The sequence below is a fragment of the Rousettus aegyptiacus genome, unplaced genomic scaffold (assembly GCF_014176215.1).
Source record: "Rousettus aegyptiacus isolate mRouAeg1 unplaced genomic scaffold, mRouAeg1.p scaffold_m13_p_10, whole genome shotgun sequence".
In the NCBI taxonomy this organism is placed as follows: domain Eukaryota; kingdom Metazoa; phylum Chordata; class Mammalia; order Chiroptera; family Pteropodidae; genus Rousettus; species Rousettus aegyptiacus.
In genome coordinates this window covers 43,702,807-43,714,336 of record NW_023416285.1, presented here as the reverse complement: position 1 = coordinate 43,714,336, position 11,530 = coordinate 43,702,807, and positions in this window count along the sequence as shown.

Below are 11,530 nucleotides of genomic sequence, written 5' to 3'. Positions count from 1 at the left end.
CTCCCACCTAGAAGCCCCAAATCTAGTCACTCCTTTGGGTTACTCATCACTGGGTGCTCCCATGTGTACATGGGCAGTGCACCTTTACTAAATCTCTGTTTATTGTTTTCGTCTTTATTTTTCATTGGCTAGGCAAATTTATAGAGCCCTAACTGGAGAAGTTAAGATAGGTAAAGGAAATACTTTTTTTCTTCACCTATATCTAGTTAATTCTATGTATTAAAAAACCCTCAACTTTGATGATACAATTTACTTATTCATTTAACAATTTTAATTATGGTAGAATGCACATAACATGAAGTTTACATCTTTCTCATTTTTAAGTATACAGTTCAGTGGCATTAAGTACATTCATAGTGTTGTGTAACTATCACCATTGTCTATCCACAGAACTCTTAATCTTGCAAACCTGAAACTCTATCTATTAAACAATAACTCTCCAATTCCCTGCTCCCATCAGCCTCTGGAAACCACCATTCTACTTTCTGTCTTTTTGAATTTTATGTATGTACATATGTATGTATGTATGTATGTATGTATTTAAAAAATTTATTTATTTAAATTAGTTTCATGTATGCAGTACATTGATTGGTTAGACATCTATATAGTTCGTAAAATGATTCCCCCTAATTGCTCCCTCCTTCCCCTGGCCCTCCACATAGCCATCATATTAATGCTAACTGTATTCCCTCTGCCGTGCCCCCATCCTTGTGACCAACTATCAACTACTAATTTGTACTTCTTTAACCCTTCACCCCATTCTCTCAGTCTCCTAACCTCTCTCCCCTCTGTCCGTCACCAAATGTCCACTATATTTATGAGTCTGTTTTTTATTAGTTTATTCTTTTTGTTCCTTAAATTCTGCATATGAGTGAAATTATATGGTATCTATCTTTCTCTGTTTGATGTATTTCACTCAGCATAATATCCTCTAGGTCCATCCATGTTGTTGCAAATGGTAGGATTTCATTTTTTTAATGGCCGAGTAGTATTCCACTGTATATATGAATCATAATTTCTTTATCAAGTCATCTGTTGATGGGCATTTAGGTTACTTCCATATCTTGGCTATTGTAAATTGTGCCGCCATGAATATTGGAGTATATAGATCTTTACGAATTATTGTTTCGGTTTTCTTTGGATAAGTACCCAGAAGTGCAATCGCTGGGTCACAAGGTACAACCATTTTTAATTCTTTGAGAAACCTCCATATTGTTTTCCATAGTGGCTGTACCAATTTGCAGTCCCACCAACAATGTATGAGGGTTCCCTTTTCTCTGCATCCTCGCCAACACTTGCTGTTTTTTGATTTATTGATGATAGCCATTCTGACAGGTGTGAGGTGATATCTCATTGTGGTTTTCATTTTCATTTCTCTGGTGATTAGTGACCATTTTTTCATATGTCTGTATTTCCTCTTTGAAGAAACATCTGTTCAGGTCTTCTGCCTATTTTTAAATTGGATTCTTTGTTTGTTTGTTTGTCGTTGTTGTCGTTGTTGAAATCTATAAGTTCTTTTTTTCAGAGGAGGGATCAAAACATTTTATTGAGGGTCTTCGGGAGAGGGTCAAAATGCCAGGAGGACAATGAGCTCTAACGTCTTTGGCCTGGCCAGTACCTCTCCAGCTTCACAGTCACCAAAAAAGCGAGATGTATAAGTTCTTTATATATTTTTGAAAATTAACTCCTTATCAAATGTATCATTAATGAACATTTTCTCCCAGTCGGTTGTCTTTTTGTTTTGTTGATGGTTTCCTTTTCTGTACAAAAATTTTTAGTTCGATGTAGTTGTATTTGTTTATTTTTTCTTTTGTTTCACTTGCCCTAGGAGATACATCTGAAAAGAAATTCCTGTTAGTAGTATCAGAAAGTGTACTACTTATGTTTTCTTTTAGAACTTTTATGGTTTTGGGTCTTCCATTTAAGTATTTAATCCATTTTGAGTCTCTTCTTATATATAGTGTAAGAAGATGGTCCAGCTTCTTTTCTTTTTTTTTTGAATGTATCTGTCTAATTTTCCCAACACCATTTATTGAAGAGACTGTCTTTATCCCATTGTACATTCTTTCCTCCTTTGTCATATATTAAGTGAGTGTATAGATGCGGATTTATTTCTGGGCTCTCTATTCTGTTCCATTGATCAATGTGTCTGTAGCCTTGTAGTATAGTTTGATATCAGATAGTGTGATACCTCCAACTTTGTTCTTCTTTCTCAAGATTGTTGTGGCTATTCAGGGTTTTTATGACTCCGTATAAATTTTAGGATCATTTGTTCTAGCTTTATGAAAAATGCCATTGGTATTTTGATAGAGATTGCTTTGAATCTACAGATTACTTTGGGTAGTATGGCCATTTTAATGATGTTGATTCTTCCTGACCACGAACATGGTATATTCTTCCATTTATTTGTATCTTCTTCAATTTCCTTTTAAAAGACTTATAATTTTCTGAAAACAGGTCTTTTACCTTCTTGGTTAATTTGATTCCAAGACATTTTATAGTTTTCAATGCAATTGTAAATGGGATTGTTTTCTTAATTTCTCTTTCTGAAAGTTCATCATTGGTGTATAAAAATGCCACTGACTTCTGAATGTTTATTTTGTAACCTGATACTTTACTAATTCATTGATTGTTTCTAACAGTTTTTTGGTGGAATCTTTAGGGTTCTCTATGTATAGTATCATGTTATCGGCAAATAACGAGAGTTTTACTTCTTCTTTTCCAATTCAGATGCCTTTTATTACTCTTTCTTGTCTTATTGCTGTGGCTAAGACTTTCAATACAATGTTGAAGAGGAGTGGTGAAAGTGGGCATCCTTGTCTTGTTCCTGATCTTAAGGAAAATGCTTTTAGCCTTTCCCCATTGAGTATGATGTTAACTGTAGGTTTGTCATATATGGCCTTATTATGTTGAGTTATGTTCCCTCTATTTCCACTTTGCTGAGAACTTTTACCATAAATGGATGCTGGATTTTGTTGAATGCTTTTTCTGCATTTATTGATTTGATAATATAGTTTTTACCTTTCAATTTGTTAATGTGGTGTATCACATTAATTGATTTGTGGATATTGAACCAATCTTGCATCCCAGGAATAAATCCACTTGATCATGGTATATGATATTTTTAATATATTGCTGCATTCAGTTTACTAATATTTTGTTGAGGATTTTGGCATCAATGTTCATAAGAAATATTGGCCTATAGTTTTCTTTTTTTGTAATGTCTTTATCTGGTTTTGGAATCAAGGTAATGGTGGCTTCATAAAAGGAGTTAGGAATGCTTCCCTCTTCTTTAATGTTTTGGAATAGTTTGAAAAGAATAGGTGATAATTCTTCTTTGAATGTTTGGTCAAATTTGCTTATGAAGTCATCTGGTCCAGGACTTTTGTTTTTTTTAGAAGGTTTTTGATTACTGATTCTATTTCATTGGTGGTAATTGGTCGGTTCAGATTTTCTGTTTCTTCTTGACTTAGTCTTGGGAGATTGTATGTTTCTAGGAATGTGTCCATTTCTTCTAGATTGTCCAATTTGTTGGCATATAATTGCTCGTAGTATTTTCTTATGATCCATTGTATTTCTGTGGAGTCCGTGGTTATTTCTCCTTTTTCATTTCTCATTTTATTTAGTTGAGCCCTCTCTCTTTTTTCCTTGATGAATTTGGCTAAGGATCTGTCAATTTTGTTTAGCCTTTCAAAGAACCAACTCTTGCTTTAATTAATCTTTTGTATTTTTTTCTAGACTCTATTTCATTTATTTCTGACCTCATCTTTATTATTTCCTCCCTTCTAGTCACTTTGGGCTTTGTTTGTTGCTTTTTTCCTAGTTTTTTCTAATTGTAAAGTTAGATTGTTTTTTTAGGTTTTTCTCATTTCTTGAGGTAGGGCCTGATTTCTAGGAATTTCCCTCTTAGGACTGCTTTCACTGTGTCTCATAAATTTTGAGTCATTGTGTTTTCATTTTCATTTGTCTCTAGGTATCTTTTGATTTCTTCTTTGATCTCATTAATAATCCATTCGTTGTTTAGTAGCATGTTATTTAGCCTCCATGTGTTTGTGTATTTTCCAGTTTTTTTTCTTGTAGTTGATATCTAGTTTCATACCATTGTGATCGGAGAAGATTATTCATATGATTTCAATCTTCTTAAGTTTATTGAGACTTGATTTGTGTCCTAACATGTGATCTGTCCTTGAAAATGTTCCATGTGCACTTGAGAAGAATGTATATTTTGCCACTTGGGAGTAAAATGCTCTGAAAATATCTATGAAGGCCATCTGTTCTAGTGTGTCTTTTAGGCCCATTGTTTCTTGTTGATTCTTTGCCTGGAAGATCTGTCCATTGGTGTCAATAGGGTGTTAAACTGTCCTACTATGAGTGGTTGTAGATTCTTGTTTTTCCTAACTTTGGATATTTCTTGTTCCTTTCTGGCCTGCAAAGTTTCCATTGAAAAGTCAGCAGACATTCTTATGGGGATACCTTTGTAAGTAACTAGCTTCCTTTCCCTTGCTGCTTTTAAGATTCTCTCTTTTGTTTTTGACCTTTGGCATTTTAATTATGATGTGTCTTGGGGTAGGTCTGTTCGAATTCCTCTTGTTTGGGACTCTTTGTGCTTCCTGAACTTGTATATCTAATTCCTATTCCAGGTTAGGAAAGTTTTCTATCATTATTTCTTTAAATGGATTCTCAATTCCTTGCTTTCTCTCTTCCTCTTCAGATGTATTTTTAAGCTTTATATTGTCCCACAGGTCTCTTAAACTGAACTCACTTTTTAAAATTCTTTTTTCTCTTTGTTGTTCTGATTGGGGATATTCTGCTACCTTGTCTTCCAGTGCACTGATTCGATCTTCTGCTTCATCCAATCTACTGTTGAATCCTTCTAGTGTATTCTTCATTTCCGGTATTGTATTCATCATTTCTGTATGGTTCTTTTTATGGTTTTATGTCCTTTTTTTATGCTGTTGAGGTTCTCATTGTGCTCATCCATTCTCTCTATAAGTTTATTGAGCATCTTTATGATCACTCTTTTGAACTCTGTCTCTAGTAGATTGCTTGCCTTCATTTCATTTAGCTTATTTTCTGAAGTTTTCTCATGTTGTTTCATTTGTGGTGTGTTTCTTTGTTTTCATTTTATTTGCCTCTCTGTTTTCATTTTTATGTGTAAGGAATATTTGTTTCGTCTCTTAGCCTTGTCCAGATGGCCTAATGTGGAAGGTGTCCCGTGTGGCCCAGAGGTGCACTCTCCCTGATCCCTTATGCCGGGGGCTCTAGACTTGATTTTTGTGTGGATTGTGTGTGATTTTCTGTTGTTGCCAAGCCTTTATTTTTGTTAGTAGATCAGTGTAAGGGACTAATTGTGGGAATTGGCTGCACTCACAGGGTAAGAGTTGTGTGGGGGCTGATCCCACTGAGTGGGATTTGTCCTAGTAGGTTTGTGTACTTTTTGCAGCCACTATTTGTGTATATCATTAACAGGACTAGTCAAGAGTTGCTCCGTTGTGGTCTGGTGCCAGCCTCCAGATGCGTCGGTTCTGTGCCTCCTTAGGAGAGGCTCCCCCATAGGCCAAGGTCAGCTGCTGCTTTTGATTGCTCAGGGCTACCTGGTGAGAACTTCAAAGTGATCCACAGATGGTTGTTGCCTATGCTGGATCTATATAGGTAAGTGGAAGAGACAGCGCTGTAGGCAGTGGCTGGTTTTCCCCATCCCTGACCTATGGCAGTTTAGCAGAGGGACCAGTGTGCCTCAAGGCCTGATACTGCCTATCAGTTGCCTATAAGTCTCTAAAACTGGATGAGTCCCTGGGTGATATGAATGTTGGGTGGCGCAGGGATCCTATGAGTCTCCTAGGTCTATTGAGTAAATTTTTCACTACCACTGCAGTGTTAGTTTATGTGCCAATGCTGTCTCTGTGGCTCTCTATAAAAGTTTCCACTCATAGCAAGGCTAGCTGCTTCCCACCCTGGGCCTAAATGCACTACCCCAGGGCAGGGGCATCTGCCTGTTAATGTGCAACAGGCACTTTGTTATTGGATGGGGCAGGAGCTCAGGGAGTCAAGGGCCGTCAGGCCAATACAGATCTCTGCAATCCCCTCAAGAGGTATTGCAGCTTGTACAGGCAGCAGTGGTCTGTCTGTCCACTACTGATTTCCTCAAAATGTGCTCACTGCACTGGCCAAGATCTGTTGCCTGAGAAGATTGCACAACCCCAGAGCCAAGCAGGGCCCAAGAGGCTGTTTGTCAATGTGCTGCAGGCATTTTGTGGCTTGGGTGAATTGGGATCTCAGGGAGTCAAGGTTCACTCAACCTATACAGCCTCAGTTTTGCTGCAACTTCTGTGCCTGGACGTTTCCTGTAGCTTCAATGTGGCTCCTTTATATTATCAGATGTAGGTATTATGATCAGCCGGACTTCAGGTGATTCTCCACATTGATTATTTATAATTTGGTTGTAATTTTAATGCAGACCAGGAAGGAGATAAACCTTGATTTTACCTAGTCTGCCATCTTCCCTCCTCCCCTCTTATTTTATTTTTTTGACACATTTTGATACCACTTGTTCAGCTCCACCTTTAGAGTTTCTGATTCACTAGGTCTGGGACCACTCCATACTTCACCTGGGTATAGCTTGGTCTTCCATGTAGATAGATTTGCCCTCTCCTTGGATCCCTCCATACCTCACTTTGGCACAACTTGATCTTCCTTGTGGATAGGTTTGCTCAGGCATTCATGCATTCACTTAGTCATTAAAAAGGGATTCATCATTGTACTACTATGTGCCAGGCTCTGTAAGGACCAGGACTATATGTTGTAACTTATTGTAGTTCTAGTGCCTAACCAAATGTCAGTCTTATAGTAACAGCCTCATGTTGAATAGTCTGTTAACCTGTTGATAACAGCAGAAATATGTATGCATATATTTAAATCTGGCATTTATCATTTGTAAAGACTTGGGAAAAAATTAAAAATATTTATTGGTTTATAAATTTTTCTTCAATAATTAATCAAATGATAAGTTACATGCTGGTAGTGAATATGGGATGCTGAAAGCAAAGAATTTAATTTTCAATTCAGATCTTTTCTATTTATCATTCCTTTTAGTTTTCTACCAGTATCTTTTATATTTTGGGCTTCTACTTATTTTTGTCTTAGCGTGTATTGCATACAAATAGTCCTTTAAATTTTATTTAATAACCAAAAAGATATACTAAAAATGCATGATGAAGATTGAGGAATTTGTTTCTAAAAGAAGTAAAAAACTGAGATCTTTATAGGAAAATTCAGATAAATGCTACTCTGATTCAATAAGGGGGAAAATAAATCAACTGAAACTGACACAGAAATGACTAGATGATAGAATTAGTAAAAAAAAAAAAGTGGTATTAAAACAGTTACTATGATGGCATTCTTATTCATTAAATAAGAAGCTAATGGAAAGATTGAACATGTTAAGTAGAGACAAGGAAGATAATGAAAAATCTCAAATCAAAGAAAACCATAATGCCTGAGATAAAACAAATGCTGGATGGGATTAACAGCAGATTAGATGCTGGAAGAAAACAGTAGTGCACTTAAATACATAATGATATAAACTTTCCAAATAAAATACAGAAAGAAAAAAGACAAAAAAAAGAAAAAAGAAAAAGAAAAAGAAAAGAACATTAGTAAGCTCTAGGATAATTTCAAGTGCTAAAAATGTATGATATGGGATTTTCTGAAAGGGAGGGAAAATAACAAATATTTGAACAAATAATTGCCTAAATTTTCTAATTTGATGAAAATTGTTAGCCCACAGATCCAATATGTTTAACAATCACAAGAAACATTAAGAAAACTTCTTGAGTGGATGTCATCAGCAAAATGTATAAAACCAGTGAAAAAGAGCAACTCGTAAAAACATGCAGAGAAACAAAGCATACAGAGAAACAAAGATAAAGATGACAGATTTCTTGTAAGAAGCCATGCAAGTTAGAAGATAACGAAATATTTTTAAAGTAATGAAAGAAAAAAATCCCCCCAATCCTGTCAACTTAGAATTTTATACCCAGTGCAAACATATAGGTATTCCTTGCTTTGCACAGTACCAGGAAACTGTAAAAATGACCATGTAAGCTGAAACTGCAAAGCAATCTAAAAAGAATTACCATTATTCCATGACCTTTAAGAATTTTGAAAAAAGTATTAAAAACTCTTTTAGCTATAAATACATAGGGAAATAAAAATAGTAAAACAAAAGTTTAGTTAAACTGCTGTACTTTAAAACATTAGAAACATTGAGAATTAAAATGTTTTGTTTACTTTCTTGATAAGTAAGGAACTTATCAAGTATAGTTTCAACAGGGCTTGCATTCTTCTTGTCATATAACTTACTATATGAAATGAGCATCATTTCTATGTCATAATGAATTGTCATACTCCTTCTAAGTTTAGATCAGCTTCTAATGTTTTATCTTTTGCACCTTCAATACTATAAAATATTTCCAAGAATTCCTTTAATCTGAAAATTTCACAGGCATCACTTCATCTGGGGCATCTTTCTCCTTTTCATCTTAATCATTTTCTCATTTATGTCACTGTGTTCACCTTTACTAAGTTTTTCTTGCCGCCTGTCTTGAGTCTCTCAAATATTGGCAGTATCAGCATTTCCACAATCAGTTATGTCTTCTGTTTAGATCACTTTGAACTTTCAACATTCTAACATCATCACTTTTTGTATCTTTGCTGTACCGGCAGGTTTTTGGGCCAATTGTTTTCCTTGATTATTCATTTTTGTAAAATGTTATATGTATTTATCACTAGGAGACAAGGAGACAGCATAACTACCTGTAATTTAACTAACTGTTATTAAATGTTTACATAATGATTCATGGACTGAACAGCTGGTAAAAAAGTTTGTACTTGATGCAATTATTCATGGTTTATTTACTGTTATAATTGAAGTTTAAACCATTGGTTGGGAACTAGAATTGTTTAAACCATGTAATCGAAATCTATGCATATTTGAATGGTACAACATGAGGATTGCCTGCATTTTAAAAACAAAGGTTAGATTAATAATTATTCAGACATTAAAAAACTGAAAGAATCAATTAGCAATAGACCTGCATTACAAAATAATGATTAAAAAGTCCTGTCAGCAGAATAAAGTAACATTCGATGGAAACCTGAATCTACATGAAAGAACAAAGGATACCAGAAATAGTAATGGCGTAGGTAAATGTAGTGACTTTAATTATTTAGATTTCTTTAAATCATAATTAAGTCTTTAAAGCAAAAAAAATAACTATGTATTTTGAAGTTTATAACCCATGTAAAAGTAAAATGTTTGACAATAGCATAAAAGCCAGGAAGGAAGAACTGAAAGTATTCTATTATAAATTTTTTTGTTCTACGTTCTGTGGTATAACATCAAATGAAATCAGACTGAGATAAGTTAAAGATGTATAGTACAAACCCTAAAGCTACAATGAAAAAAAAAACTAATAGAAATATAACTAATAGCTGAACAAAGAAGAAAGAATGGAATAACAAAAAGTATACAAATAATCCAAAAGAAGGCAGAAAAGGAAACAGGGAATGAAGAGGAGGTAGGACAAATATGAAAAGTTACAAGGTTCTAATTTAAACCTGAGTATATCAACAACTATATTAAATGTAAGTGGTTTAAATGTTATCCTGTAATTAATAGGCAGATATTATCATATTGGATACAAAAGCAAGACCCAACTATATACTGCCTACAAAAACCCCACTTTAAATATAAAGGCACAACTGACTAAAAGTAAAAGCATAGTTAATTAATCAAGAAAACATAACAATTTCAAATATTTGTGAACATAATAAAACATCTTCAAACTACATGAAGCAGAAACTAAAATAACTGCAAGAGAAAAAAAGAACTTTCTACTTATAGTCAAATTTCAACACTTTTAATAATGAAAGAACAAAGACAGGAAATCATAAGGGTATAGAAGGGTTGAATGACACTATCAGCTAGCTTTACCTATTTGACATTTATAGAGCACTCTACCCAACAATAGCAGAATAAAAATATTTTTAAATGCACATGAAACATTTATCAATACATTGTGTAGTCTGGACCACCAAATCTCAATAAACATAAGAGGCTTCAAGTCATACAAAGTACCTTAACTAATTACAATAGAAATAAATTAGAAATCAATAACAGAAAGATATCTGGAAAATCTACAAATAGTTAGAAACTAAACAGTACATTTCTAAATAATTTATGGTTCAAGAATAGATAAAAAGGAAATCACAAAGTGTTTTGAACTTAATAGAAAAAAAAATACAACATATCAGAATTTGTCAGATGCTGCTAAAGCAGTACCCAAGAATTGATAGCAACAAAAACCTATGTAGAAAAGAAAAAAAATCTCAAACCAATGATCATAGTTTCCACTTTAAGAAACTAGAAACATTAATTTGGTGTAATTTCTCAAAATAGTCAGAAGAAAGGAGAAAACAAAGACTGTATTAGACAGGGTACTCTAGAGGAAGAGAATCAAAGCTGGTGGTGTAATTCGGTCTGCATCCAAAGGCCTGAGAGTCAGGGGAGCTCATGGTGTTAGTCCCAGGCCAAGTCTAAAGGTCTGAGAACCAGGAGTGCAGATGTTTAAGGGCAGGAGGAGATGAAAGTCCCAGCTCAACCAGAGAGCAAAATTTTCCTTTGTTTGCCTTTGTTTTCTGTTTAGTCCCTTAACAGATTGGATGGATGATGCTCACCTGTACTGGCAAGGGTGATATTCTTTACTCAGTCTACTGATTCAAATGCTAATCTATTCCAGAAACATTCTAAAGTATATACCCAGAAATAATCTTTTACCAGCTATATGGGCATATCTTAGCCCAGTGAAGTTGACACAAAAAATTAGCTATTACAAAGACCAAGTGAAAATCAATAAAACAAAAAACAGAAATATGATTTAAAAAATGGAAATATGATAGAGACAACCAGTGGAAAAGAAAATATTTTGTGTTTGAAAAGATAAAGAAAAATGATAAACCTTTAGCCAGAATGATAAGAAAAACAATTAGAGAAGACACAAATTGCCAATATTAGGAATGAAGGAGATTATATTACTACAGATACAGTATATATTTTAAGGATAACAACATCACATTATGAACAAATTCTTCCAATAGATTCAACAGCTTAGATAAAATGGAAAATGTCCTTGAAAGACATAGGTTGCCAAAGTTCACTCAAGATGAAATAGAATACATTAATAACTCTGTATCTGTTAAAAAAAATTGAATTTATAATAAAAAAAAAACCTTCTGCCAAAGAAAACTACTACAGTCCCATATGGCTTTACTGTGAATTCTTCTGATCACTTAAGGAATAAATAATACAAATTATATAAAATTGAAAAAGATGAAGGATTTCCCAATTCATCATATGAGCCTAGCAGTACTGTTATCAAAACCAGACAAAGTTGTTATAAACAAAAGAAAACTATAGACCAATAGCTTCATGAAAGCAGATGTAAAAATTCTTAAAATTTTAGCAAACTGA